Source organism: Megalops cyprinoides, chromosome 20 (assembly GCF_013368585.1).
Source record: "Megalops cyprinoides isolate fMegCyp1 chromosome 20, fMegCyp1.pri, whole genome shotgun sequence".
In the NCBI taxonomy this organism is placed as follows: Eukaryota; Metazoa; Chordata; class Actinopteri; order Elopiformes; family Megalopidae; genus Megalops; species Megalops cyprinoides.
Window position 1 is genome coordinate 23,506,393 of NC_050602.1, and position 24,757 is coordinate 23,531,149.

Below are 24,757 nucleotides of genomic sequence, written 5' to 3' on the forward strand. Positions count from 1 at the left end.
TCAAAAGGATATGATGTAACATCAAGCTATGTAAAGCGACAAAAGCAAAATGAAACCGTTAAGTACAGTTGCAGACAGGGGTCAAGCTATCAACCATTTAGCTTCTTTAAAAAAAAACAATTCAATACTGGAATCAGTCTCTTAAAGCCCATTCAGATCACAACCAAATTCAAAGCTATAGGCCTCCTTGGATCTCTCATCCAAATAACTCTTTGATGGTCTTATACATTCCACATGTCAGGGAAAGTACAGCATCTCTCAATAGAAAGGCAGATCATAGAAATTAATACCAATAATGCCGAAAAGAAGATTATTCTTACTGGAGGCGCACAAGCTGTCACACTCTCACTGTAAAAATTCAATGAAACAATAATGGAGAGAGCTATGCTATGTGTAGGATGTGGAGGCTGGCAATACTTTCAGGACACACTGTGTCAGCGAGGTTATTTAATCTTTACACGGATCCCTGAAAGGACAATTACTGCGGAGGCAGGTCAATGGAGTGGGATTCCATGTCAGAAAGGTCTCCAAAGGTCACCGGTGAACAGATGAACAGACTCGCTCTGTGGGCCGGGTGCAAACATTTTCACCTTGAAATAAAAGGGCTTGTAGCATTTTAGGTTGTTTGTTATGCAGGGAACGGACAAAGATTGATCGAAAAGATGATTCCATGCTGTTCAGCTTTCCAGCAAGGTAAAAAAAATATGGTTACATGATGTTGATGGAACAGCTATGGGTAAAAATGTTCCAACCAGATGTGCTGTCAGGGAATAATTAGACAGTGAGAAGAGAAGTGCAGTGAGAAGCAGATATTACCGTTGCAAACTCAAGGGACAAACCTACCGCCTTGCTGCAGTGTTTTAGTAACTGGAACGTACTACAATTCAATACTGTACGATTCAAAAATTAACACTGCTCAATGGACTTGCATACAGCTCTGGATCAGCATCATTTTATTACTCTTGTAGACTTGAACAAAGAGTACTGTCATCACATATCTGCTGTTCCATACACTTTCTCTGGGGTGAACTGCACTTACAACTTCCCATGTTCTCATTTTGATCTGGGCCAATGTCAGGCCAGTTCGGCATGAGTGGGCACAAAATGGCCGTTGTGTTCCACATTGAGCCCCGCAGTGCGGCCCTGAAAAGCTCCAGGGATGGCATTCAATCACCGCTGACACACAGAGGATTAATTAGGGCTAAAGATTCCGCAGCCCGGGGTCTTCCACAGGGGCACGCTCTCAGAGAAGGAGTCTTTCACATCTGACGCGAAGGCCTGTCCCAGCCAGGATACCAACGACATTCACTTCTGGCCTGAGGCTCCCGACGGATGTCTCTGTTAAAACGGACAGACTGACGTATTTTAACGTATGTTCCACCCAGCAGTCAGAGGGATTACAGAAACACCCTTGTCAGAGTGTGTGCCATGTATCTCTGCAACCTAGGCTGACAAAACCCCAGTGCACACTAACGACGCCTTGTAAAACAGCATTATAACGATTTCCTGGGTGACGAAAATGCCAAACGTCATGTTTCTCCAGCATGGGGGATCATTCTGGTCACTTTCACGGGACAGGGTTTTGGCTTAACCGTGAGCATGCAGAGAATCAGTCAGATTTAGTCAAGGCCATCAGATCAATTACACTGACAATTCTAGCAGCTTCTGGTAGCTGAAGTCACAACTGCATTCAGCTGTCTACTTAAACTGGTCACACTGCAGTGAGAAATATTGCTCTGTAGCAACCAGAACAGTTTGCTTTATTCATTAGTAGTACCAAAGGGAAACAGCAGAGGAAGTTTAAAAAGAGACTTAGACCACTTAATTTCACCACCTGCTGAGGGAATGCAATTACGGTCAGTTTGATTTCCTTATAGGCTACCTCTCCTCCCAGCATAAGTAGCACCGTTGTAATTATCATTCAGCAGAAGATCACCCTTGATTATCTAAAATGCAAATCAAAAGGCCAAAAAGAAAATAATCATAATAATGGTGAGCATCCGGGAACTGGCTAATCCCCCAAACACCGGTATGACAAGTATTTTTCTCAATATATATAAAAATTTTAAATGCTGCACCCACCCCTCTACTCCCCTCAGATACAGACACACACAAACACTAAACACACACCTCTGCATTCACTATATAGGCTGAAAAATGACAAATCGTCCACGTCTAACAAGGTTATAAGCTCCTGTTGCTTGTGTATGATACACAGTCTACAGCTACTTTCTAAAGCTGAAAGGCATATACTACAAGCACAGCAATTGCATATACACTCCATTGAGAAACATGGCCACAAGCAGTGGCTCCTTCAGCAATGACGACGAGAAAGCGGCACCATGACATCAGTCAAAATGTGCTTGGAAGGTCAAATTTATAAGCAAAACAAAATACTTTTTTTCAGCTTCATGCCTACAACACATACAAAACAACCCTGAATAGCACATTACAGCACAGTCAATGCCAGCGCCGCCAAGGCCAGGGAAAAAGAGACATTGAGACGGGCTGTTCAGTGATATGACCCATTATTTATAAGTAGAGAAAACAACTTCTGAATCATGCAATCCACCTCTGTTATAGTTTTCTATCTGGTCTAATTTTAGACTAATTCTGAAGTATTCAGTAATATGCAGACAGTAATATTCATACAGCATTATTCTCCTGCAACAGACGTTAACCTGCCATGAAAAACCTGCCCGAAATGCTTTCATACAGTGTGCATCTAACATTACGGCTCCATGAAGCCTAGCAAGCTCCCTGTGGCTAAACGTGCGTAGCTATAGAGACAAATGCATTTTATAGGCTGACACATTTTGGCATAATGAAAAAGGACATTCATTTCATAATTGAGATTTTCACCTTCATGCTTAAATAGTAATGAATATTTTTCTGTTGGAAGGGTAGCCTAATAGTATGGGTTATGGGTGGAGGACGTATAAAGCTAGAATTAATTCTGTGCTAACAACAACAACATTAAACCTAACCTGACCTTGCACATAGCAACTCTAAATCTGCTTGTTTGTGATACAGAACAACTTGGCTGAATTTGATCTGTGCAGCTCCTAATGTGAGACCATGTGCACTTTAAACTGGATAGTTAGATCAGAATGACGCTGGGAGTTCAAATGACATTTAAAACCTAAGGTACCCTTTCCACAACAAAAAGTTACACTGATGCTGAGGGATTTTCAATACCAAAAACTGTGACATTCCGTCACCAGTTAAAGCAAATGTGAAATTAGCAACTCCACTATTGATCAGAGCTGGGGCTATGGCATTTCAAACCATCAGCAGGCTGAGGTGTGTGTGTGTGTGTGTGTGTGTGTGTGTGTGTGTGTGTGGTGGGGGGGGGGGGGGGTAGTTGGTGGGGAACCATCTTACATTTCAGCCAGCATGTACTTAACACTTCCATTATGGTGTGCAGTTCATAACTAACTAGAAAACTACAGGCTAGTAACATCAGACATTAAAGTGATTCGCACAAGACATGACACACAGGTAGAATTACTCGGTAGCATTTATCCCAGCTGTCCCTGCTGTGAAGAACACAACATTTTGTACATTTTAATGGCACTTATCTGCCTATTCAAATGATGTTTCCAGCCCCTCTCCACCTTGTTTGTGTAATTGTTACAAAGGTTACCAAATTAAACAATTACGTTTCAATGGAAGAGGGGTTTATTTTCAACTGTAATTAGTCAGCCATTTAAAAAATACAACAGAGGGCTGTGTTTAAAATTAAATTGTACCACGGTCGCAACTGGGTAGTGCTTTTAAAGGTGCAGACTCATTTTCCCATGGAGCTCAAGGTCTCACTAAGTAAAAATTCACGGTCCATTAAAAAAATAACTACTTATATATTGTGCATCAACTGTTTTAAAAACCTTCATGCATTGATGGATTGTGGCATTTATCTCCGGATTATTAGTTAATTGCCCAGCTAACACCTTTTTCCAAGGCATCTTTTACATATTAAGCGTTTATTCAGCTAGACATTCACTGAAGTGATTCAAGTTAAATACCTTGCTTGATTGGGTGAGGGGGTGTAACTTTTCTCTGCGTTGTGCCGAATGAAATTAGTCACAAAAAATTGAGCTGGATCAACAGAAATGACAGCAGCACAAAGCAGAAAAATGGCAAAACCCAAGCTAATCAATATTCACACAGATGCGATGCTGAGCACATCCAAGTAGAGCTGCCAAGTGACCAGATAAAGATCTGGCTGACACGCCGCCTTTGAAATGAGCCACTCGTAAATACACTGTTTAAAAATATTAACATCTGCCTTGGAAAAGGTGAGGATTTGACGATGAATGAGATGGCCTGAAGAAAAGCAGCAGCCCACGTTCAATATGAAAGGAGCCGTGATGACGGACAGAGCTCATCAACGTCAGCAATGAAATACACGCTGGTTGGGATCAGGGGTCCCAAACTCAGCGGATGAGCTCTGAAGTTATTAATGCCAATATTATTGCCTTAGAAACGGGGACAAAGATAGAAAATGCTCCTCCGTTTCTACGGAAATTATGTGGAGAAATGAAGGACCGTCTCTATGGGCGGGAAGCACATCTGTCTGCTGACATTTGAAAAACTCTGCTAAGTGAGGCACAGTTGGCATTACCTGTCCATATCTGCAATTTTAAGAATGTTTTGCCAAAAAGCAAGGTGGGAATTCTCATAAAACTGGCCTGACACGAGAACTAAGAATCATAAGTGTAAACACCTCACAGGACATTATGCTCTGCTCCGTCCAAGACAGCCTTGCAAAAAAAGTTGGCACATGGTACAATTGTTCACATTCCAAGAAACAAAACGGCTAACACAGCTTAAATCCAAAACCGACAAAAACCTACAGAAAAGGTAAGGCTTAATGGTTTAATGAACAGAATATTTAAGAATTCCTTGTTATTAAGGGTATGGTAATGGAGATTTTCTGGGCCTGTTAACCAAACTGTCAATTCCAATGTTGATCAATGTTTCACAAAAGTTCCTGTCTAACACAAGAATGGTGAGAATAAACATTCTCTCAAAGCTGTGCTTTATGTTTGCACAACACAGACAGCACAGTGAGCGTGGTTAAAAAAAAAAAAAAAATTCCAGACATGTCATGAAGTCAAATCTTTAACCGTTTATTAAAAATATTTGCGTTATCTGTATTTCCAATTTGTTGGATATTTAATAAGCAGCTTATTAAATCTGATCTGGCACAGTTTAATCAAGTATGGAAGCTTTTTTTGTGCCAAATTGAAGGCAAAGTGAAAAAGTTATGAAAAGCAAAGTTGTAAAAAATGTAAAGTAAAATGTATTTGCTCCTTGATTTTGGAATTAATCAACCGTGTAAAAAGTAAGGACAAATGGAATGTCTTCCATTAAGACACTTTTCCGACGTGCTCAAGTGCTTTGCTTTTCAGCTGCTTTCCAAAGCTTCCCTGACTTGTTTTTGTTGTGCAGGCATGCATTGCCTTTCACCGTCCTCATTTGCATATCATTTCAATTGCTTCTCATTGTACTCATTTGAATTACTTTTTTGTGCAAATGCTCGTCTGCCAATCAAACTCTAGGGGTGGGTATTGGGGTATGGTCAACTCACAAGAGCAGGTCAGGTTTTTTCTCTGTGTTAGGGATTGTTAGTGCTTTTTTTTAAAGGATTGTTAATGCTAACTGATGTAAAATCAAAAAGCAAAAAATACCACATTTCTTTGCGTTGCGATTTTCACTCAGCCTTTCAGTTCCATTTTCTTTTCACATTGCTTTCGAATTTCAATCTGGCAAAAAAAGCTTCCACAGCGAGCAAATATCACGGATAAGCAAAAATCACACTAACCAAACATAAGAGAAATATTGACAAAATAACTCACTGCACAGAAGGCATCCAATTCATAGGGATCCCATTTATTCATTCTGTGATACGACTTAGCAATTTCGTACTGAATATATCTAGTTGAAAAAGGCTCCCATGTATTAAGCAGATTCCAGCACTTGGAGTTTAGCCCTGGCTGAATGTGGGCTGTTGGACTCCTGGGCACAGTAACCTAAATGCAGAGTCAATCTTAAGTCCACATCAGCGCATCATGGAGTTAAAGTTAATGTGGACATCAGAGCCTCGCCTGAGCTCCAAATGGTGTGGGTGGAGACACCGCACTGTCTGTGGAAGCGCATTCAATTAGGCTGCAGAGATACAAACCACATTCAACAGAAAATGGCTGAACAGACACCGCATTAATCCCTGCTATTCTTCATGTTATTTCTTTTGCCATAGGACTGGAACTCTTATTTTTGAGAAAAGAACGCGGCACGAACAGCTGTGTTGTGGTTTGTTTTGTCTCTGTGCAGGTAACTGAGCTTCTTTCTTCAGTCATTTCTGAAGAATGCAGGATGATAAAAGGAGTGATGTGCCTTCAGATGGTTAATCTGATGCTATATTAAATTTCACAGAGTTCTTTATTCTGCCTAAAGTTGCCTAAAAACCTGATATAAAACCTGACACGTTACATATCCTATGAATCAAAGGCAATGAAGTCATGGCAACAGACAGATTCAAGAAGCCACCCTGCTGGTGGGCTTATCGCAGAGGCCAGCTCCTTGAAATTGAGAATCTTGAACTTCGTACAAAATCTGGTCTCTGAAATTAGTTGTTAACGGTTCAAAATCCAAGGTATAATAGACTTTGTTGCACAAATATGCTATGATTTCACTTCACACCAAAGACAGCAAAGCTTATCCCAAAACGCTTATTCAGACGTTGCATCCCATTATTGTCACTCTGCAGACGCTGTTATCCAGGGCGACTTCCACAGTGCATCTAATAAAGTACTAGGGCTGGGCGACACAGATACATCAGGAGATACCTGATGCGGAGCACACCTCCAAAGTTCAGTGAAATGCTTCCGGGGCAGGAAAATATCACTTGTATCTACATGTTGGTTAACTTACCCATTAGCTTTGAAAAACACATAGCGTATGTTTTCACTCTTTATCTTTGTAGCCATGTGTTTCTATCTACCACATGGAAGCAGCATAGTGCTGTTGATGTGAAATCAACACTGAATAGATACGAGCGGCGTTTTTTCCCCCGGAAGCATTTCACATGGCCTCGGAAAACTGGAGGTGTGCTCCCACATCATGTATGACCAAAGGGAAAAAATACGGGAAGAAACCTAACGCCACATACCGGGGATAGCTGTTATTGCGCTAAAAATAGCTATGCGATATATATGCGATATATTGCGATATATTGCAACGGCTATATCACCCACCCTATAAAGTACCATGCACAAGTTGCACAAACAATACACCATTAACCACACTAACAAACATCAGTGCCAAACACAGCACTGAGATCACAAGTGTGTGCATGACATGTAAGTGCAAAGCAAGCTGTACGACTTGTATGAAATGTACCATACGTGTTATCATTATGTTTGGAAGGACTATGCAATTCCAAATATAATGATAACACAAACAGACCTCCATATTCCCAATTCCATACAACACATTCAAATATACAATTGTACATAAGAGGGACAAAAGATCACGCTTGGGTGGGGGCTGAGGTGTAGTCTGAAGAGGTAGGCCTTCAGTCTGTGGCAAAAGATGGCCGGAGTTTCAGCTGCTCTGACCAGGAAGCTCATTCCACCACATAGTGGCCAAGACAGAGAGTGGATGTGACAGGGAGACAAGGTTACGAGAGGGCTGAATTGACTAGCATTGTGAAGAAGGGCAGTGGTCTTGCTGGTGTGTAAGGTCAGACAATCAACTGAAGATAAGACCAAGCAAGCTCAAGGTCAGTAGCTACACACAGACGTTTGCAAGCTACTACATTTTCAGAAATCAACTGAGCACCTGGTGCTTTTGTTTTAGGGCAATTACACCAGAAACAAACACACAAAATTAACAAGCGCCAATAAACCAAATTAACACCTATGCCTGACACTTGCTCCCAGAAGGACCAAGTGGTGCAATTGTTCCTGCCTTTGGTAACTTAACCATGTGTGCATACAAACCTTTTCCAGGCTACTGAACTGGAGGGAGGATTACAATAACTGCCTCCCACATACCAGCTGGAAGAGACGTGGGAGGGCGAGCGACAGACCGGGCTCCAGTCGTACCGCTCAATTCCGGAGCCAAGTCTCCATGTTACGGCTGCAGGTCCTTCGTGTTTCCTTGTTGCGGTGTGAGCTTGCAGTGATACCACTGGTAACTGAGGTTCATCCATTACTGTAATCGATTGGGCTTCCGAGGGCAGACAGATGCAGTCAAAACTCTTACCGTGTAACTCCTTCCAGTCGCTGAAAACATGTGTCACTCCATCTGCCTCTTCTGTCTCTCAAAACAAGTCCACATGTACCGTTTAATAACGTTTAACCAGTTTCTGATGGTTTATCCTTGGTGGAGCACATCGCTCAACACTGGGACAAAGGGAGTGAGTCACATCAGGATTTAAATAGGTAGCTTTTTCTTACAGAATACTGCTTGTTCTTTCAGCTCGTGGATAAGATCCGTAATATACTTCCTGACAAAGGGAGATAAGGAAACAAAAAGTGCTTATCCTTGTCCACGACACTTTAAAACAATGCTTCCTGCCGGCGACTCAGAACAACATCTGCGGGGTCATAAATTCACTTGCCGTTTTCTTCGACGCCTTTTCAAATATATGGCCGAAATAAACTTGAACTGTGGCCGTGAAAATGCTTATACCCCTGCTGGTACTGCGACTAACTACTCGCAACATCTCGGGCGATAAATCAACTCTGCGCCGACCTGACCGAGCGCATTTTCAGACCCATTTGCCGCAGATAATGCCAGCTATTCCTTCCAGCCCTGGCGATGCTGCAGCTCGGCTCGTGAATCACAGGCCGTTCAGGGGGAGCGGGTAGGGCCTCACCTCACCTTGCCTGAGCAAAGGCATCAGCCGTCTGCCCCTCACTTAACAGCCAGGAGACTTCTTTTCCATATGCTGGTGAGGTTCTCTAACGAGACCCGGCACTTAATGACGCTGGTTTGACTGTGATGAGATGTCCTTGTTGGCCAGGTACGTCCCGGTTCCTCTTACCTGGCTCCTTTCAGAAGTCAGACTGCCACCTGAAGGAGGAGCTCCTTATTGCTTTGATCTGTTTCAGCACACCATCTTGAGGCCTTCTCTCAGATCATAATTACTGACGACTCCAACAGTCTTCACACTTACCTCCTGCCACTCGTTACAGGATAGCACCACCTGCCTCATTTGTACGCTTGTTTGTTTCCACGACTACAGAAACGGAACGTCAAACGCTTTGTTGTTTGTTTGTTTGGCTTGTTCCTTCCTCTGACAGCCCAGCCGCCACTCTGATTGGCTGGCGCTCTGAACCCGGTGCCCTGGCGCACGCGGGCTTCGCTCGGGGGTGGCAGCGGAGGCTGCTCTGACGCAGGGGAGAGAGGAGTGACCGCCGGGCCGTGTCCGTCGGGCCGTGTCCCGCGGAGCCGTGCTGGCCTGGGCCTCCCAGATGGCGCCCCGTGAAATGACAGGGCGCATTTCACGCACGGCGGCCCCAGCGTTACGCTGTTTACACATTGGAGCAATTAAACAAGGTCCCGGGTCTCACAGGGGAAATTCCTGCGCAATGAAATCATCCCTCAAACCTCGTGAGAGCGACTAAATTTGTAATTATCAACTAATTAATTAGTTGTTAATTCTTCCTCTCTCTGAGAGTTCAGTGGGGAAAAAATAAGAGTTTAAAGCAGCTTGATCACATTCCTTTTGCCTGCTGTTGTAGTTAAATGGTTAAAAGGCCACTGCTTTGGAACAGTTTTATTTCCTTTCTCACCTTTTCTTTCTCCCTCTGTCTTTTCCTCACATACCTGGACAGAATGATTCCTTTTCATTCGGCACACAAATTGATTAGTTAATAGGTATTTCCAGCAGTCACAGGCCCAAGGCCACAACCAACATTCCCATCAAACATGTTCACTGACATTTCTAACAGCACTCACTCACCCACATCATATTTTCAAACAGCTAGCCAAGCCCAACAGACCATTTCTACAGAATTCTTCCAAGCATTGCCCCCACACAATCTGACACATTTAAGTCTATTGCCCAGAGAGGCAAAATGTATGTAAAATCTTCCTGTACTAATGCACCAATGCCCTACTCAATACTGCCACCAAATGCGCTGTAATTTTCCACATGTGCACAACTATTCACCAGACCAGTCTCTTTCCTCTCAAACTTTACACACATACCAGGCACTATTTCTACTTCTGTATAAGCTAGTTTCTCAGCGCATGCTCTGCCACACACTATATGGCTAAAGCAAATTTCTTGTGACATGTATCAGCATCCTTTCAATGATTTATATTGCACATGCTTTTCTCCAGATCTGCATTCAACCACATCTAAAACTCATCAGCCATTCAGCTTAACAGCCCTAAGGTTGACTGCAACCAATACTTCACTCTTTCTAACATTTTTGTCCCATGTTGTTTTCTTGACATGTTTATACAACTGGAATATAGGAGTTTCACATTCATTTCATGTTTTCTTTAGCATTTATGTATTGAATATTAGAGTGTATTCTCTTAGACAACTGCCAAGCTCCAAAATCAACTAGCTTGAGGTAAATGCCAGAAAAGTGTGATAAATGTCTTAGGAAAGACGGGATCTATTTTCAGTAGCCACAATGTATATGATTCCTGTTTTGCTCTTTGGATTCTTATAAGCAATGTTGCATTCTGTGACTAGAACTGTTGCAGAGAGAGACAAAGTGATACAGGAAGTAATGTTTAGGTTTCTTTTTAATATGGCATGGCTGTGTACATTCTCTCAACTACACCTTTTTGTCAAACAAAGTTTGAAAACCCATGAAAACTCAGCAGATGTGCTACAGGGCTTCTTGCCATCATAAACATCAAGGACCACATTATTCAGCTGCTGCCAGCTGATATATAAATCCATGTTTAATTCTGCATTCTTGTCAATTTCACATCAATGGACGACACACAGCCATCTGTTCAGACAGAGCATAAGGTTATTTGAAGTGACATGTGATCTGATCTCTTCATGTAAAGGAGTGAGCACCTGCAGACGCTGGGCTGAACTGCCACAAACTGCCATGTCTGAAAGGAGGAGAGACAATGCTGAATCAAAGCAATTCCAGTTATGCAACACTCCGCTTTAGCCGAGCGGTGCTTGAAGGATTCTGTCCGCACGGCTGGGCCGCTCGCGGGACCAAGGTCATCTGGGGCCTGGAGACTAGCTCGCCGCTCTACTCGGCTTGTTTTATGAGAGTCATTTGGTTCCAGTTTATGTTGGGCTTTAATCTAATCAGGAGGCCGGCATTCCAGAGGGTCAGGAGAAGAGCCGTCATGCGCAGTCCGCAACAAATGGGACGCGGTGTGCCGCGAGTTGGCAGGGCGAGGAACGGGGGTGAAGACAGGGGACGCCAGGCGAAGGGACAGTCACCGTGCCACCTCCCCGCCGGGACCACTCACCAGCGCGGCACCTTACCCACCATCCCATGATGCATTGCGCCACGCCCCATGTCAGGAAATGGGGTCTGTGTCAGCACCACTGCCCTGCTTAAATCAGAGACTTAGAGGAAGCCAGAGGGGTGCAGAGATCCTCACCGCCCAGCAAATGATGCTCCCTCTAGGGCCTCTCCCCTGCACCTCCATCCACAGCCCTGTATTAGGGCGGTCATTACCGCCGCGATAATGGCGGGAGTGCGCTCTTCACACGAGAGCCGAGCGGGGAACAGCGAAGAGCCTGCACGCCGAGAGGCAGAAAGGCACTGAAAATTGAACTCTGCCCTCCGCATTTCCTGTTCTCAAACACTCACTATGTGTCACTTTCCCCGCTAACGTAAGACGGGAGAACAGGGCTCTGCATTCTCACTTTGACAGACAAAAACCTCAGTGGAATTAAATTAAGCAGAAAGCATCAATTTAAATCAGCAGCACACTTTTATCAGTTTCTCTCACAGACGGAAATTGATTGTTGTCTCTCTGCCACTGACTGCATCAACTGCCCTTTGTGTCTCTTGTAAAAGAGCACCTAACATCATTCTCTGTATCCTGAGAGGCTCAGGTCCAATAGTATTACACTGCATCAAAGCCTGCAGGCTATACTAATGAACTTACTACTGTGCCAAAACAACATACATTTTTATAAATGTTGTATACTAAAACAATGAAATTACAAACTGTAATATGTCAATGTTTTCATTTTCAACAGATGGGAATCGATTTCTCTCCTGCCTGAAAAAAAAAATGTTAATGTTTTGATCTATAAACATACAGGGAGCTCACACGCAGCTCACTGTTCTCTGCCAGATGGATCAATTTATTTTTTAATTTAGTTTGTCTTCAATCACACAAATAGGACGTCTGAGTTACCAGATTTCTTTTTTAAAACTACTTCTGCGGCGGTACTGATCAAGGAAAACGTATGCATTGCTGCAGTTTTCAGTATGCAATGGTCATATCAAACGAGTCTGGACTATGGACAACTAAATTTAGCCCCACTGCTTCATTCTAGCCTCTAGGCTTCAGAACATTCTCCTGTGTTTCCATTGTCAATTCTCTTGCCAGGCAAATAAAGATGTATCACTTCAACTCAAAACCATTCCCGCAGTATACAGGACGATTCGATTAGTCTGAAATCGAGCAACGATTGCTGAGCTGTAAATCCTCACCTAGGCTATGATTCAAGTCCAAACACCAGAAAAAAAAGTCCCTGCCCTGACTCCAGATCCAAGCCCCATCAAACCTGCAGCACCGCCCTCATCAGCTTCCACCGATCACAACCAGAGCCTGACCTGAATTCAGACCTGAGCAGCTTGCTCCATTTCCCAGACAAAACCTCCCCTTATGTGTCTGATGCAGACAGACAGACTCACCGGAGGGGAGAAGGGTTGAGAAAAGCAGCAAAAAAAAGACATGGAGAGACATGGAGTACAAGCCCCTTTCCAGCTCCGCATGACAGCTGTCTCCCTGCAGAAGTTCTCCCTGACACCCTGCAAGTCAAACGGATGCATGTGGAGATCTTATGAGGTGAGGCCTGACAGGGCTGGATTTGTGGTTGCGCAACATTTAAATCTACAGTTGATCGGCATATATGTGTGTCTACTCTGTGCGCATGTGCGCATGTGCGCGTGTGTGTGTGTGTGTGTGTGTGCACACGTCTATCTACATCCTTGTGCATATGTGTGTGTGTGTGTGGCGGGGGCTCGATGGTGTTTGATTGCGTGTACCCTGCACACAATTGCTCCACTAGCAGAGCCTCTACAACACTCTGAGCAGCGAGCAGTAGCACTGTCGTTTGGCACATGATCAAAGTGGACTTCGCCATTTCAGCACAGACACCGCTGTTAAGCATTTTCTTTTTCCAACACTGTGCTGAAAATGTACAAAGTGCTGTCATTGTTTCTCTCCCCCCCCTCCTTCAGCCGGGAGAGAACATTCTCTTCAAAGGACAGAAACAGTCTTTCAAGAAAACACGATCTTGATTGAAACATTTTGCCAGGCCTGGGCTGCCCAGCTCTCTGTTTAATCGTCTAATGATGCAATCCCACGAACCCCCGCGTGTCCATCTTCCTCAGTCAGCAACAATAAAACCTGCCTCTGCGCGAGACAAAGGGAGATTCCCCAGACGACTGTGTTTCTGTGTGACCTTCACTGTACAGCCAGAGCCGCCAGATGAAACCTCAAACTGCTCCAATTAGGACCCTCGGTCTAGGGAGATACAATAGCGGTAGCTGGGCTGAGAAATGCCGGCAGTGCGTGCAATTCACAAACCCAGGTCCTCTAATTTCACTCCTCCAGCTAGCTGAAAGATCATTTTGGCTGGCCTGCGGACCGCTACACCAGACGGCTCGCACAATATGGAGGGGGGCGACAAGCTCCGTGTTCTGGTCCTTTGCTCGGGGCCACATGTTAGACACTCTCCCTCCTCTCCAGTTGCCTCCCTCCATCCCTTTTGGCCAAAGTGCATGTGCTTAAAGAGCTCATAAACAACCCCAGGCTCATTGGCGATGTGTCTGAAAAGCTTCCTGCACTCATTAAGAAGAAGAAGAAAAAAAAAAGCACAAAAACATAAGTGGATACATTAATGGCACTCCACCATCACGTGTGCATTTGCCTTTTTCATCGCTGTCAGGTTACGCATCCATGGGGCTATGCTATCGCTACCATTAGTGGCGGCACAACAGCATCTAAACCCTCAAAGCCGGTTCGGATTAAACCTTCACCCTGACGTTTTGTTTCACGGTTGAAAATTAGATCAGAGGACAGCTACCTTCAGAATTGGACCGTGAAAGAAAAAAAAAAATGAAATTCCCATTATAAAATAATCACCTTTCAAATTACACACCCTGGTTTTGCTTGAGGCATAGCTCTCTCCCTCTCTCTCTCTCCCCATGTACACTGTAAACTGTGTCATGAATTACTCTTTCATGTAACGGTAAAATAAAAGTTTTGTTCAGATGTAAAGATTCTGTCCCTCTCTCTCCTCCAGGAGTGACAGTGGAGCCTGGGACAGGGCAGACAGTGCCTGGGGGGCCTGGAGTCTCTGCCCAGGCTGGCTGCCCTCACACAGGTGCTCCAGGAATGATTAAGTAATTAAGGCTGATTACAACACCGCCGCCCTCATTGGCTCAGAAACACAGCGACTACTTAACTCATCCTCGAGGACACCAAACAAACAAATTTGTTCTTTAATTCCGTTCAGTATGCATGAACCCAGCATATATCTCACAGGGGCTCGTCCCAGGAGCCCGCTTCACTTCCCCTCCCAACGATGTTTGCCTTCTCCCCTCCTAAGGGCAGCTCCACTCATTTCTAATTTACCATTTCCACGGTGAGATCCAAAGCTTTCCGCGAGAGGCTGCATTATAAACCGCCTTCTGATCCCTTCTAGCAAAACCTCATAGCGTAAATCACAGGACCTTCATCATTTCATTGACCGCAAACTCCATCAAATAATTCAGATTTTAACTCTGAATATTAGCCAAACAGATAAAACCAAATTTCTAAAAAAAAAACTCTTTAATGTTCTGAAATTAAGGTGATAAAATACCAACACAAATACTACAAACATTCTGCCATATGGTAACAAGGAGATGAATCGGCTGTGTATTGAATGGTTTTCAAATTGCCATTAATCTTTTTGGAAAGCTGACACTTGTGGCTATTTGCATATCTGTGTCCAGAGAAGCTGCTTGACTTGATTGGATTACTGAGGGTCATGGTGACATCACTCCCCAGAAGAGGACTGGCGAAGATATCCACAAGGGACGGGGGCACCAGATGTCCCCTTCACAAGAATCAGTGACATCCATCACTCCCCTTTCAGGGCTCCTAATTCAGAGGGGGCACTTTCCACGGTGACTAATTCACTCATCAGAAAACAGTCACGTCGCCAAACGCAACAGAGTCCTGCAGTCATGCCAGGAATCACAACAAGGAATTGAGCATGCCAAACAGGCTCCCCTGTTTGTTGAAGGGACTGTTAAAGGTTACGGATATTTATTTTGGAACAGTGTGATATTCAGAAGCGTTATCAGAAATATGGCCATAATCAAAAAAAGGTGTCTCTGAAAAAGACTTGTCTTTGTTATTTTAAAGATGACTTTGGCATGTAAATGTTAAAACAGGACAACGGGATACTAGAACCACAGTCAGCCATTACAGATTCAGCCAAAAAATGGGTAGGGTTCACTGCTGGAAACGGAGCACTGTGACAGATAACTGACACACCACAGATGTAAATAATGACAAATTACTGCTGTGGCTCTGAAATATGTTCGGATGGATTATCGTTAGCGACCCAGAAATCCATTATTATAATGAAGGGGAGACGGTGCACATGGTGACATGGCTGTGCAGCATCGGGGAGGCAGCGGCAGAAACGGAGACGATGTGGAGCACCCGGCGGCGTAATCGCGCCCACACGGCTCTGCCTTCCACGCAAGGCGGAGACGGAGCCGCGCGAGGAGGCTGCTTATGAACCCGGTCAGGAGCAGCGGGGCTGTCTGCAGCGAATCGCAGCCTAGCGTACTGGAGTGGCTGCCCGGCTCCACATGTGTTCTTGAACACGTTCCTCACACGTCCTTACAGGGATGGAGGGGGGCACACGAACATGCAGGTGGGCGGTGACAGAACCAGGCCCATTGTCCCTCTTCTGGCCAATGGGAGATGGGCCTCAGGGTAAGCCATCAAGAGTCCATCTACAGACCTGGAGGCTGCATAAGCCTATTCTGAACAGGGGACAAATCAGGGAGCGTGGAGCACTCAGTTGCCTCAGTCTGGACTTGAACTTGACTGTCAAAGACACTGTCTTGTGTCAGGTCTGGCACTGATTGAAGAGATCTATCAAAGAAACAGCTGCACCTGAGCTAAAGCGAAAAAGGGGGTGTAGTGAACCTGACGAAAACGATTTTCTCATCTTGAACGCTTAAATGTAATTGATTGGCAGAGTGACACTGTGGCAATGGATTCTTCACAATTCTTTTTTTTTTTCTTCTTCTTCTTCCCTTCCAACCACTGATTCATATGGGCTTGTTCTCCATCGTCAAACATGCCATACGGTAGCACTTGAGCCTGCAGAGTCAGCCGGTTTCTCACGTCACCGAATCAGAGCAAAACATAACTGACAGGAGTGGGGGTCAAGGTGGGCCAGGGTGTGATGAGCGATGTTTTAACCTTGAGATCCAATCCCGCCTGATGGATGCACAGCACACATCTCCCATCGCCATTTACACCTCCCACCTCCTTGTGAGTGCGCCCACCCCCCACTGTTCATTTTCACACTTTGCTTCATAGATTAATGCCAAACTCATACATCAAAATATCATCACACAATGACCCAGTCAGTGACTTCACTGCTTTTTGCAGGGCCACCATTTTTCCCATGTTTGCTGAATCACCGAACAAAATGCAGAATTCACCTGTGGAAACTGAATGTTCTAGAACAGGCAGTTCAGAATCAAAGAGTTTGCTCCATCACATCATTTTCTGCATGACAACAGGCTTGATACGGGCACTAGAAATGAGGGGGCAGTCATTAACATGCTGATTAACGTTAAGCTACACAAAGCCTAACTCGCACAGCCTGTTTGGCACATAACCTTCTCAATGCAAATGCAATGACCAAGCACGCACATGTGCTGGACTTGTACTGGCTCATAGTTTGAGAAAGAGGCTCTACCTCCTACAAAACTATGAGAAGGTGACTCCACACTGATTACTGTTAGTTGCAGTTACTCTTTTCATTTTGTGATCACAGATTATGTTGCTGTGGACATTTTGAGTAATTATCTCACCTGAATAAGTTCTGAAGTTAGTATGTGCCCATATTAGAATACAGGACAGACTGTACAGTGTCTTGTCCCTACATAAATATCATTAGGAGGGGTGCAGGAGGCTCTCTCTTTATACTTCAGAAAGAATGTATTTCAAAAAGATCTCTGAAACGGGTTTAACCACAACCTTCATTTTCTATGGCTTTCAGTCAATACCCAGTGTAGCCACGGCACAACGGGTGGTTGACATCTTATCCATATCATCTCTTCAATTAAACCACAAAAACATGAAGTGTAAAGCAGACACAGCAAGCCCTGCAACTCTTGAGAACAGGACAGTTAAGAGCGACCCTATTGATGGAGTTTTAAAAAAAAAAAAAACTTCCAAAAGTAGCCTTAGGCGTTTTCTGAACCTGACTTCTGTTTCCACTTTATGTTATGTGGGCACACCCTGTAAAACATCAGTGTAAATGGTTTATAATGCCACCAGCAGCCTGCTTAATAGGAAACCTGGTTTCAATCAGCAGTCAAATTACCTCCGTGACCAGCAGGCTGCTACCACACAAGTCTCTCAATCCTGCTGACAACTGGCAACTCGCTGTTAGGTTAAGAAAGTCAATGTGTGCCAAGAAAGGAGTGCTTAATAAGCCAGTCGTCCTCTTTAATGTGTTTACGCTCGCACTCTTGCCAGCACCTATAGGCCGCCTCCTGTAGCCTGCCCATACTAAATGGATAAAGATTAGCGGGCCCAATCTTGAGGAGTGCCTGGGTATTGGCCATCGCAGGAAAAGCACATAAACAATCTGTCAAAAGTGATGTTTATTGCCGGTAGGGCGTACCCTTCCCTCTCAACAAGATAGGAGACAAGTGGCCCACTGAAGTGATGGGGACACTGGTCTGTGGGACACATTACAATTAGGGTCCTTGTTCCCAGGTGGTCACTAACGCTTTGTCTGGGCCAAATCCCCATCTGGCTCTCTCTATCTGGTCATCTAATAATGCTGTTTAATTAGCTAAATTAAGCCTGCTCGCCACCACAACTGATGACGCCTGACACTGCTGATGCAAAATGGCTGCCATGTCTCCTCTCAGCTGGTGCAGGGAACACCGTTCAATGTACAGAGGCCTTTGTCTTACAGAATACACACATACTATATTACATTGCATACACACACAGAAAAATCAATAGTGTTAATCTGACACTGTAAGTGTTCGTTTAACTCTGAAAAGTGTCTATATTGTTGCACTTTCACACTTATAGTGCATAATTAACACTATTGATTTCGTTGGGCATTCAACACTCCAGATTATCTGGCTGTGTATTATCTGCTTTGTGGATACTCTGTTGTCAACAGTGAGAAATTAATGCACATCAGTTTTTAAAAAACAGCTTGTTTGCTCTCCACCTAGCAGTCTTTCTTTTTCTACATCATTTGACGTCAAGGTAAAAGTAGATAAACAATTAAAATGCCATTTTTCGAATCACCCACACTTTTAATCCATGCCATGACTCGCATCCATTAGCCCAAAAATTAGTTTTTCAAGAGGGGAAACTGAAGCAGGCATCAACTGGGAGAGCTTCGTTCTGAGTGGTTCTTGAGCGTATGACAGTGGAGAGCAGGACGCAACAGTGCCAATTAGTAGCAGCAATGTTTACGCGCTGTTTACCGCAGAGGGCTCGGCCATCAGGAAAACAAGGAGCACACACACACACGCGCACACACACACACATACGCGCACACACACACACACATACGCGCGCACACACGCACACACACACACACACACACACACACACATACGCGCACACACACGCACACACACAGTGGCAACTGCAACTTCTTGCAACCCACCCATCAAAGTCCAGAAGCCCTGAAATCCATTACAAAATCCATAATCCACAGAGACACTAAATGACTGAGCCGGCTCGTCATCCTAAAAGCCTCCATGTTACACAAATGGACCAATGTCCGCTCTCGCACACAAGCGAAGACCGTGCAAGGGCAGTCCTCATTACAACTATTACAACTCCCAGAGGGATGGAAATTCTTCTCCGTTTCCCTTTATACTGACCCAAAGTCTTGCAGTAAGCAGCTCCTCTGTCAAGCCAGTGGTGGTGTTGCCCACCAGAGACAGCGACTTTAATGCAGTAGCATCCGCGCAGCATGTCTGCTGCCGCTCATGAGACAGCTGCCATTTCCTCTCTGGCAGGGCCTGGTGGATCTAGCACTCCTCCTTACAGGCAGAGGACGGTACTGTACTACATCGCCGTAATAATAAAGCACCAGGCCCCTGAGCAGAAGATGATCACACATGCTCAGGGGGTGTGCTTCGCATTGCTTCACTCCTCAGCCCCCTGCCGCAGCTCGATGTGGGCTGGCAGTGACGGCACAGGGAGGGCCAGGTGGTCCGAGTCTGAGAGGGCGAAAACAGCTTCCTCACTGGCAGAGGTAAGGGAGGGTTGGGAGGAGGGGGGGGGGGGGGGGTGTAAGCCACAGCAGAGGAGAACTCTGCAGAGGATACGGCCACATCCCCGGAGCCTGGCAGGCCTCTCTCTGTGTTTAATCACTACAACAGCCAATTTCATTTTTCTCAGCATGCTACATCTTTCAGCAGTGCACAGATAGTGAACACCACATACTGTTCCATATCCAATTTAAGCAGTAAATGCAATGAAACTGCCTGCCTGTTGGAAAAGCGCTGCCTGTGAAAGTGTCACGATTTCTCAAGACCAGTTGCTCTGTTTCTACACTTACTGTTGAATTCAGATAGATAACTGTGTAATGCACTTTACTTGATTTTTTTTTTTATTGGATTACACAGTTAAAAAACACAGCGACCACACACTAACCTTGTCACAACAGAGGCCCTTGATCGTTAGTGCCCCATATGAAATGAACAAATGAACCCAATCCTAACTTCTTGTGACTTCTGATGCAATTCAAAGAAACCAATCCCTTCCTTCTCTGCAGCTCTACATACAACTTCGTATTGTTCGGTCCTGTGTGATGCTCATGGTAGTAACGCCAATTAGGCCTGCTGTTTAAAAAAAAACCACCGCTGTTTGGGTGACGTGAGCTAGCTGTGTAGAAATCGGTGTTTCAGACTCTAATCTCATGTCTTATGCACCCAACACATGACAGTGAACGCCCCTGCAAATAGTCACTTATGTGGGCTCCTTTCTTAAACTAGCTACGCGTTGGGAGGGACTACTAACCCCACAAGAGGGAAATGTACAAACAAATAATTCAACCATCGTGCGATGACAAATGCTCTGTATTAAACTAGATCCCGTTTAAATGTTAAATTACTTGGCCGCTTTTTGAAAAACCGTCAGCTGTAAGCTTTTTTATTCACAGCCTAGCAGCGAACGCGTCTCGTACCGCAGGGTAGCATTTCTGACTGATTTATCTCCACGCTTCGCAAATACATAAATTTCACAAAAGACCACAAATGCGTCTTGAGGAACAGCAGCTCAAATGCGACTGCGAAGTGTTTCGCGTCACCAGTAATGTAACGCGCCGCGCTCCGCATCTGGACATGATTAAAGAATAACGGTTCCGCAAAATGCGCTGAATTAAAATTTCTCCTGTCTGTCTTCTCTAAATGTAGTCCTCTGCGGAAGCTGTCGTCTGTTAACACAGCTGTCCTTTCAGCACTTGCCGCGCGAGGTCATGCATCGTTTTAGTTGTTAAAAAGAAGAAAATGCATGTTATTGCACCCGGTGGCAAAGCCGCCGCTGCTTAAGACCAGCTCTGGCTGTATGCATTGTTGGGCTGTAAACTCGTTCGGCGAGGATTCTAAAATGCCGTTGATTTAAAGGCGTTTTAAGTTTGCATTTGAATGGGTGTTGTAAGCGTTCGTAAGTTGGAAGCGGACCAGTGTCCCCCTATCTGGCTAACAGAGCCCCGATACCGACCGTTTCACGAGCTGGCTCACATCTGGACAAACGCCTCACTCGCAAAACCATACCCTAGACACGGAGTGTTAATTAAAAACGATCCAATGTGTATATAGACCGTTAGCTATATAAAACCGAAAACGGCATGTGGAATTATTCCGGTGATATACAGTACAAGGCAATTTGCAAGCTTTTCAGACAACACAGATTTGGTGCAATGGATTTAGAGAAGCTGTATTCCAAAGCCAAGTGGTAGCTGTTCCCAACAAAATACCCCCAAAGGAAAATTCACTCATAACAGAATAGTAAAGGACAGCCGTCCTACACAGAATCTAGAAGTCTAAAATGCATAGCAGACAAATAACATAAAATCGATGAACAAAAAATCGAGTTGTCAGACAGTTGGCTACTTAGGTAATACACGGTAACGGAACGAGCCCCTGTTAAAAAATCTGAACGCGTTACGTGTAGCTTCGTGTCAAGACTGTAAGGCTGGATATCGTATTCTTTGCTTGCTACTACGCTTTCGATGTAAACGTTGCTAGCTAACTAACTAGAGAATATTTTTGCAAAGCCAAGTGTGTAGTCAGTCTGATACGACAGACGCACGATGCCTACAGATTTGTACTGATGCACTAAGACTTGAATTGGCAAGGAAAAAAGCTATTGTTCGGGTCTTTTTTCCTAAACTGAGACTGGCAACAGGCTAGGTAGTTAGCGAATAACTTGCTGAAAACCGGCTCTAACTAGCCAAGTAACCTACAAATGAAAAATTTTGAATTCAATCGGACACCTAACAAGATAGCAAAATACTATTCAAGCTACGCCATGCAGCTAGCTACATATTCTTGTCTGAACGTAACGTGCTAGCTATAGTTTGACATTTGCTTATTAAGTTAGCAAGCCAGATCGCCAGCTAACATTAAATCAGCGACCAAAAGATTTCAAATTAGGCTCTACACTAGTTAACGTTATTCTAGCTACATGCAAACTAGTTTGATTGCACAAGAGCTGGTAGTGTAATGTTAGTTACCAATTTACTGACTAACGTTTACTCCGGTGGTTTAAGTTCTTTTGAAAATAATAAATTTGCTGGCTACCCATCACCTATCTTCCCGATTTTGATGGGAACCTACATAGACGACAATTTTACGCTTTTAACAACGCATACTTTCCCAGCTATTAAGCTAACCAACTAAAGATTGCCTGCTTGGTGAATGATTAGTTAGTCCGTTGTGAATCTATATACTTGGCAAAACAGCGCTGCTAGCCAGTTGGCTACACGGCGAGCTGACTAAGTGAGCTTGCCTGCTAGCTACGATATTTCTACGCGTTACTGCCTGCAGTTCAAAATTAGCTCATTCAATTCAGCAGTTGTTAGCAAACGTAACTAACCAGCTACCAAACCTTAAACAGTAACAATGACTGGTTATCATTGGTTAATATTTCTTCAACACGCTAGTAACCAAATTAATGTCAAACTAATACAGGTTCAACGGGCAAGGGCAACCCATCCCGCAGGTTACGGCTCGCTGGCTAACCAGTTAGCCAAGTTAGATTGATAGCTACCAACTGGGTAGCCGTATTACAATCTGGGAAGTTCATTCAATCTGCGTCTATTCTTGAAAGCCGTTTAGCTACTTCTGACTAGCAAGCTAACTAATATCGCTCTGCCGACAAAGAGCTTACTAGCCAGCTAGTTTAGGAATTAATCTTAGCTAACTGGAAGGCACTAGATGCAAAACAACTGTTGGTAGCTAGGTAGAAGGGAAAGAAAACTAAACACTCACTCTCTCCGTTGCTCCGCCGTTAGCATTTCTCTCTTCCCAACCTCTTCGTTTTCCCCGTTCACTTTGTAACATAAAAAATCCACTTTTCAATTCAGTAAACCAGCCCTGATTCCACGAATAAAATTAAAAGGCGTCCGTTATGTACCACACAGGGGTTAAGGTAATAATCCTGGCGACGGGATAATGTTTATGTGTTTTTTTTATTATTATTGTTTTAAGAAGAAATCTGCTTTTCAGTTATTCCCCCCTCTGACGCGAAGTCTTCGAGTTTTCCCAGCGACACGCACGTTCTCTCTCCCTCGCAGGCTCGCGAGCGGCTCCAGCTCTTTCTTCTCTCGCTCTCTCGCGCAGTCACGCTCTCGCTCTCTCAGTCACACAGGTTGTTCGCCAGGGTTTTCGTACGCGCTCGGACTCGCTCGGAATTGCTCGACAAATGCGTTTAATTTCTTAGATATTTGGAAATACGATTATATATGTAAAAGACAGCTTTGATGGCTAAACGAGTCGCATTTTTTATTCAGGTAAGCGCAAAAGGCTTCGGTACAGTCGTGTATGGAGTTAGCAAGACATGTCAGTGTATACGTGTAATCTGTTTTGTTTAGCCATAAATTGGTTGACTGTTACATGATTTAAAGGTGCCTTTTTATTTTATTAGAATTCCGATTTTTAATAACGGGAGTAGTGGTAGTGTTAGTTGTATCATATTGGCCTTCAAATTTATTTATGCCCTTGACAGATTGAAAAGATGCTTCGGTGGAATGACACAAATGTGTGATAGGCATATATTCCCCCCATTTAGGCTGATTAAAATTGTAAAACATAATAATAATCTGCAAAAAACGAACTCCCCATATTTTGCCAATACTTGGACTTTTAAGAAAAAAAGATGAAATGCTTTGATTTGCTGACATTGACAGTGCGGAAGATGCATTCCTCAGAAGACCCAGTCCTCATCACAGAACTTCTCCAGCTCCTTCTGAGATCGGGCTTCTTGCTGGTTGTTTGCACTCCTTAACTGAAACTATAAACGTTCTGTCGTGTAGAGGTCTGGCCATTGCAATGGTCTATCCAGAATGTAGATTTTGTCTTCGCCTAAACTTGTATCATTAGCATTACTTGGAATGACATATTTTTCAGACAAGCTTTACAGACATTTGAAACCATCTCCCTCACAGTTCTGACAAGACCACCCAGACGAGAAGATGTAAAGGCCTCAAATTAAACCGCATCCCCTTCCACCACTTCCACTTTCAAGTTTTTGTTTCATCTGCCCTCAAAGCGTAGCCCCAGGTGTCATTGAGCTGTGGTCTGACAAATCCTCCGCTGCTTACCTGTCTGTTGTGCCTTCTGAAGCAGCTGTGTTCTTGCAACTCTGCCAAGAACTTAAGAATCAGACAACACGGAATGGCAGCTTTGAGGATGTCATATTCTGACCGTCCTGAGTGTCCCAGACTTCAGGCTGCTCCACCCAGTGTTCATGATGAAATACTTTCCTCATAACAACAAGTTGGGGTTAAGAGAAAACACCTTGCATCTTCTTCCTGAGAGGGAAGCAAGAATCCAAGTTGCTCTGAAGTTAGTGATAATGGTTTCTAGAGTGGAAATTAGATAAGATTCTTGTGATTTTTTAATATAATCTTTAATATTGTGATGTTTTAAATGTGGTCAAGCAGAAAGCTTTCTTCCACTCTTCACCACCTCTGAAGAATACCTTGAGTAATTCATGCATAACTGAGCACTGAAATGGACATAAAACTCCACACTGCGATTGGCATAGCCTCTGGACA

At 44.2% G+C, this 24,757-nt stretch overlaps 1 protein-coding gene across 12 annotated transcripts in view; it reads right to left on the bottom strand.

Annotated features, from left to right (window-relative positions):
• LOC118795285 (receptor-type tyrosine-protein phosphatase F) overlaps positions 1-23,305 on the bottom strand; it is a 204,773-nt gene extending 181,468 nt beyond the window's left edge. For all 12 annotated transcript variants that reach the window (XM_036553666.1, XM_036553664.1, XM_036553665.1 and 9 more), the window contains exon 1: positions 22,971-23,305. The gene's annotated coding sequence lies outside the window, so the exon portion shown is untranslated. The remainder of the gene's footprint in view (positions 1-22,970) is intronic.
• Positions 23,306-24,757: the final 1,452 nt, after the last annotated feature.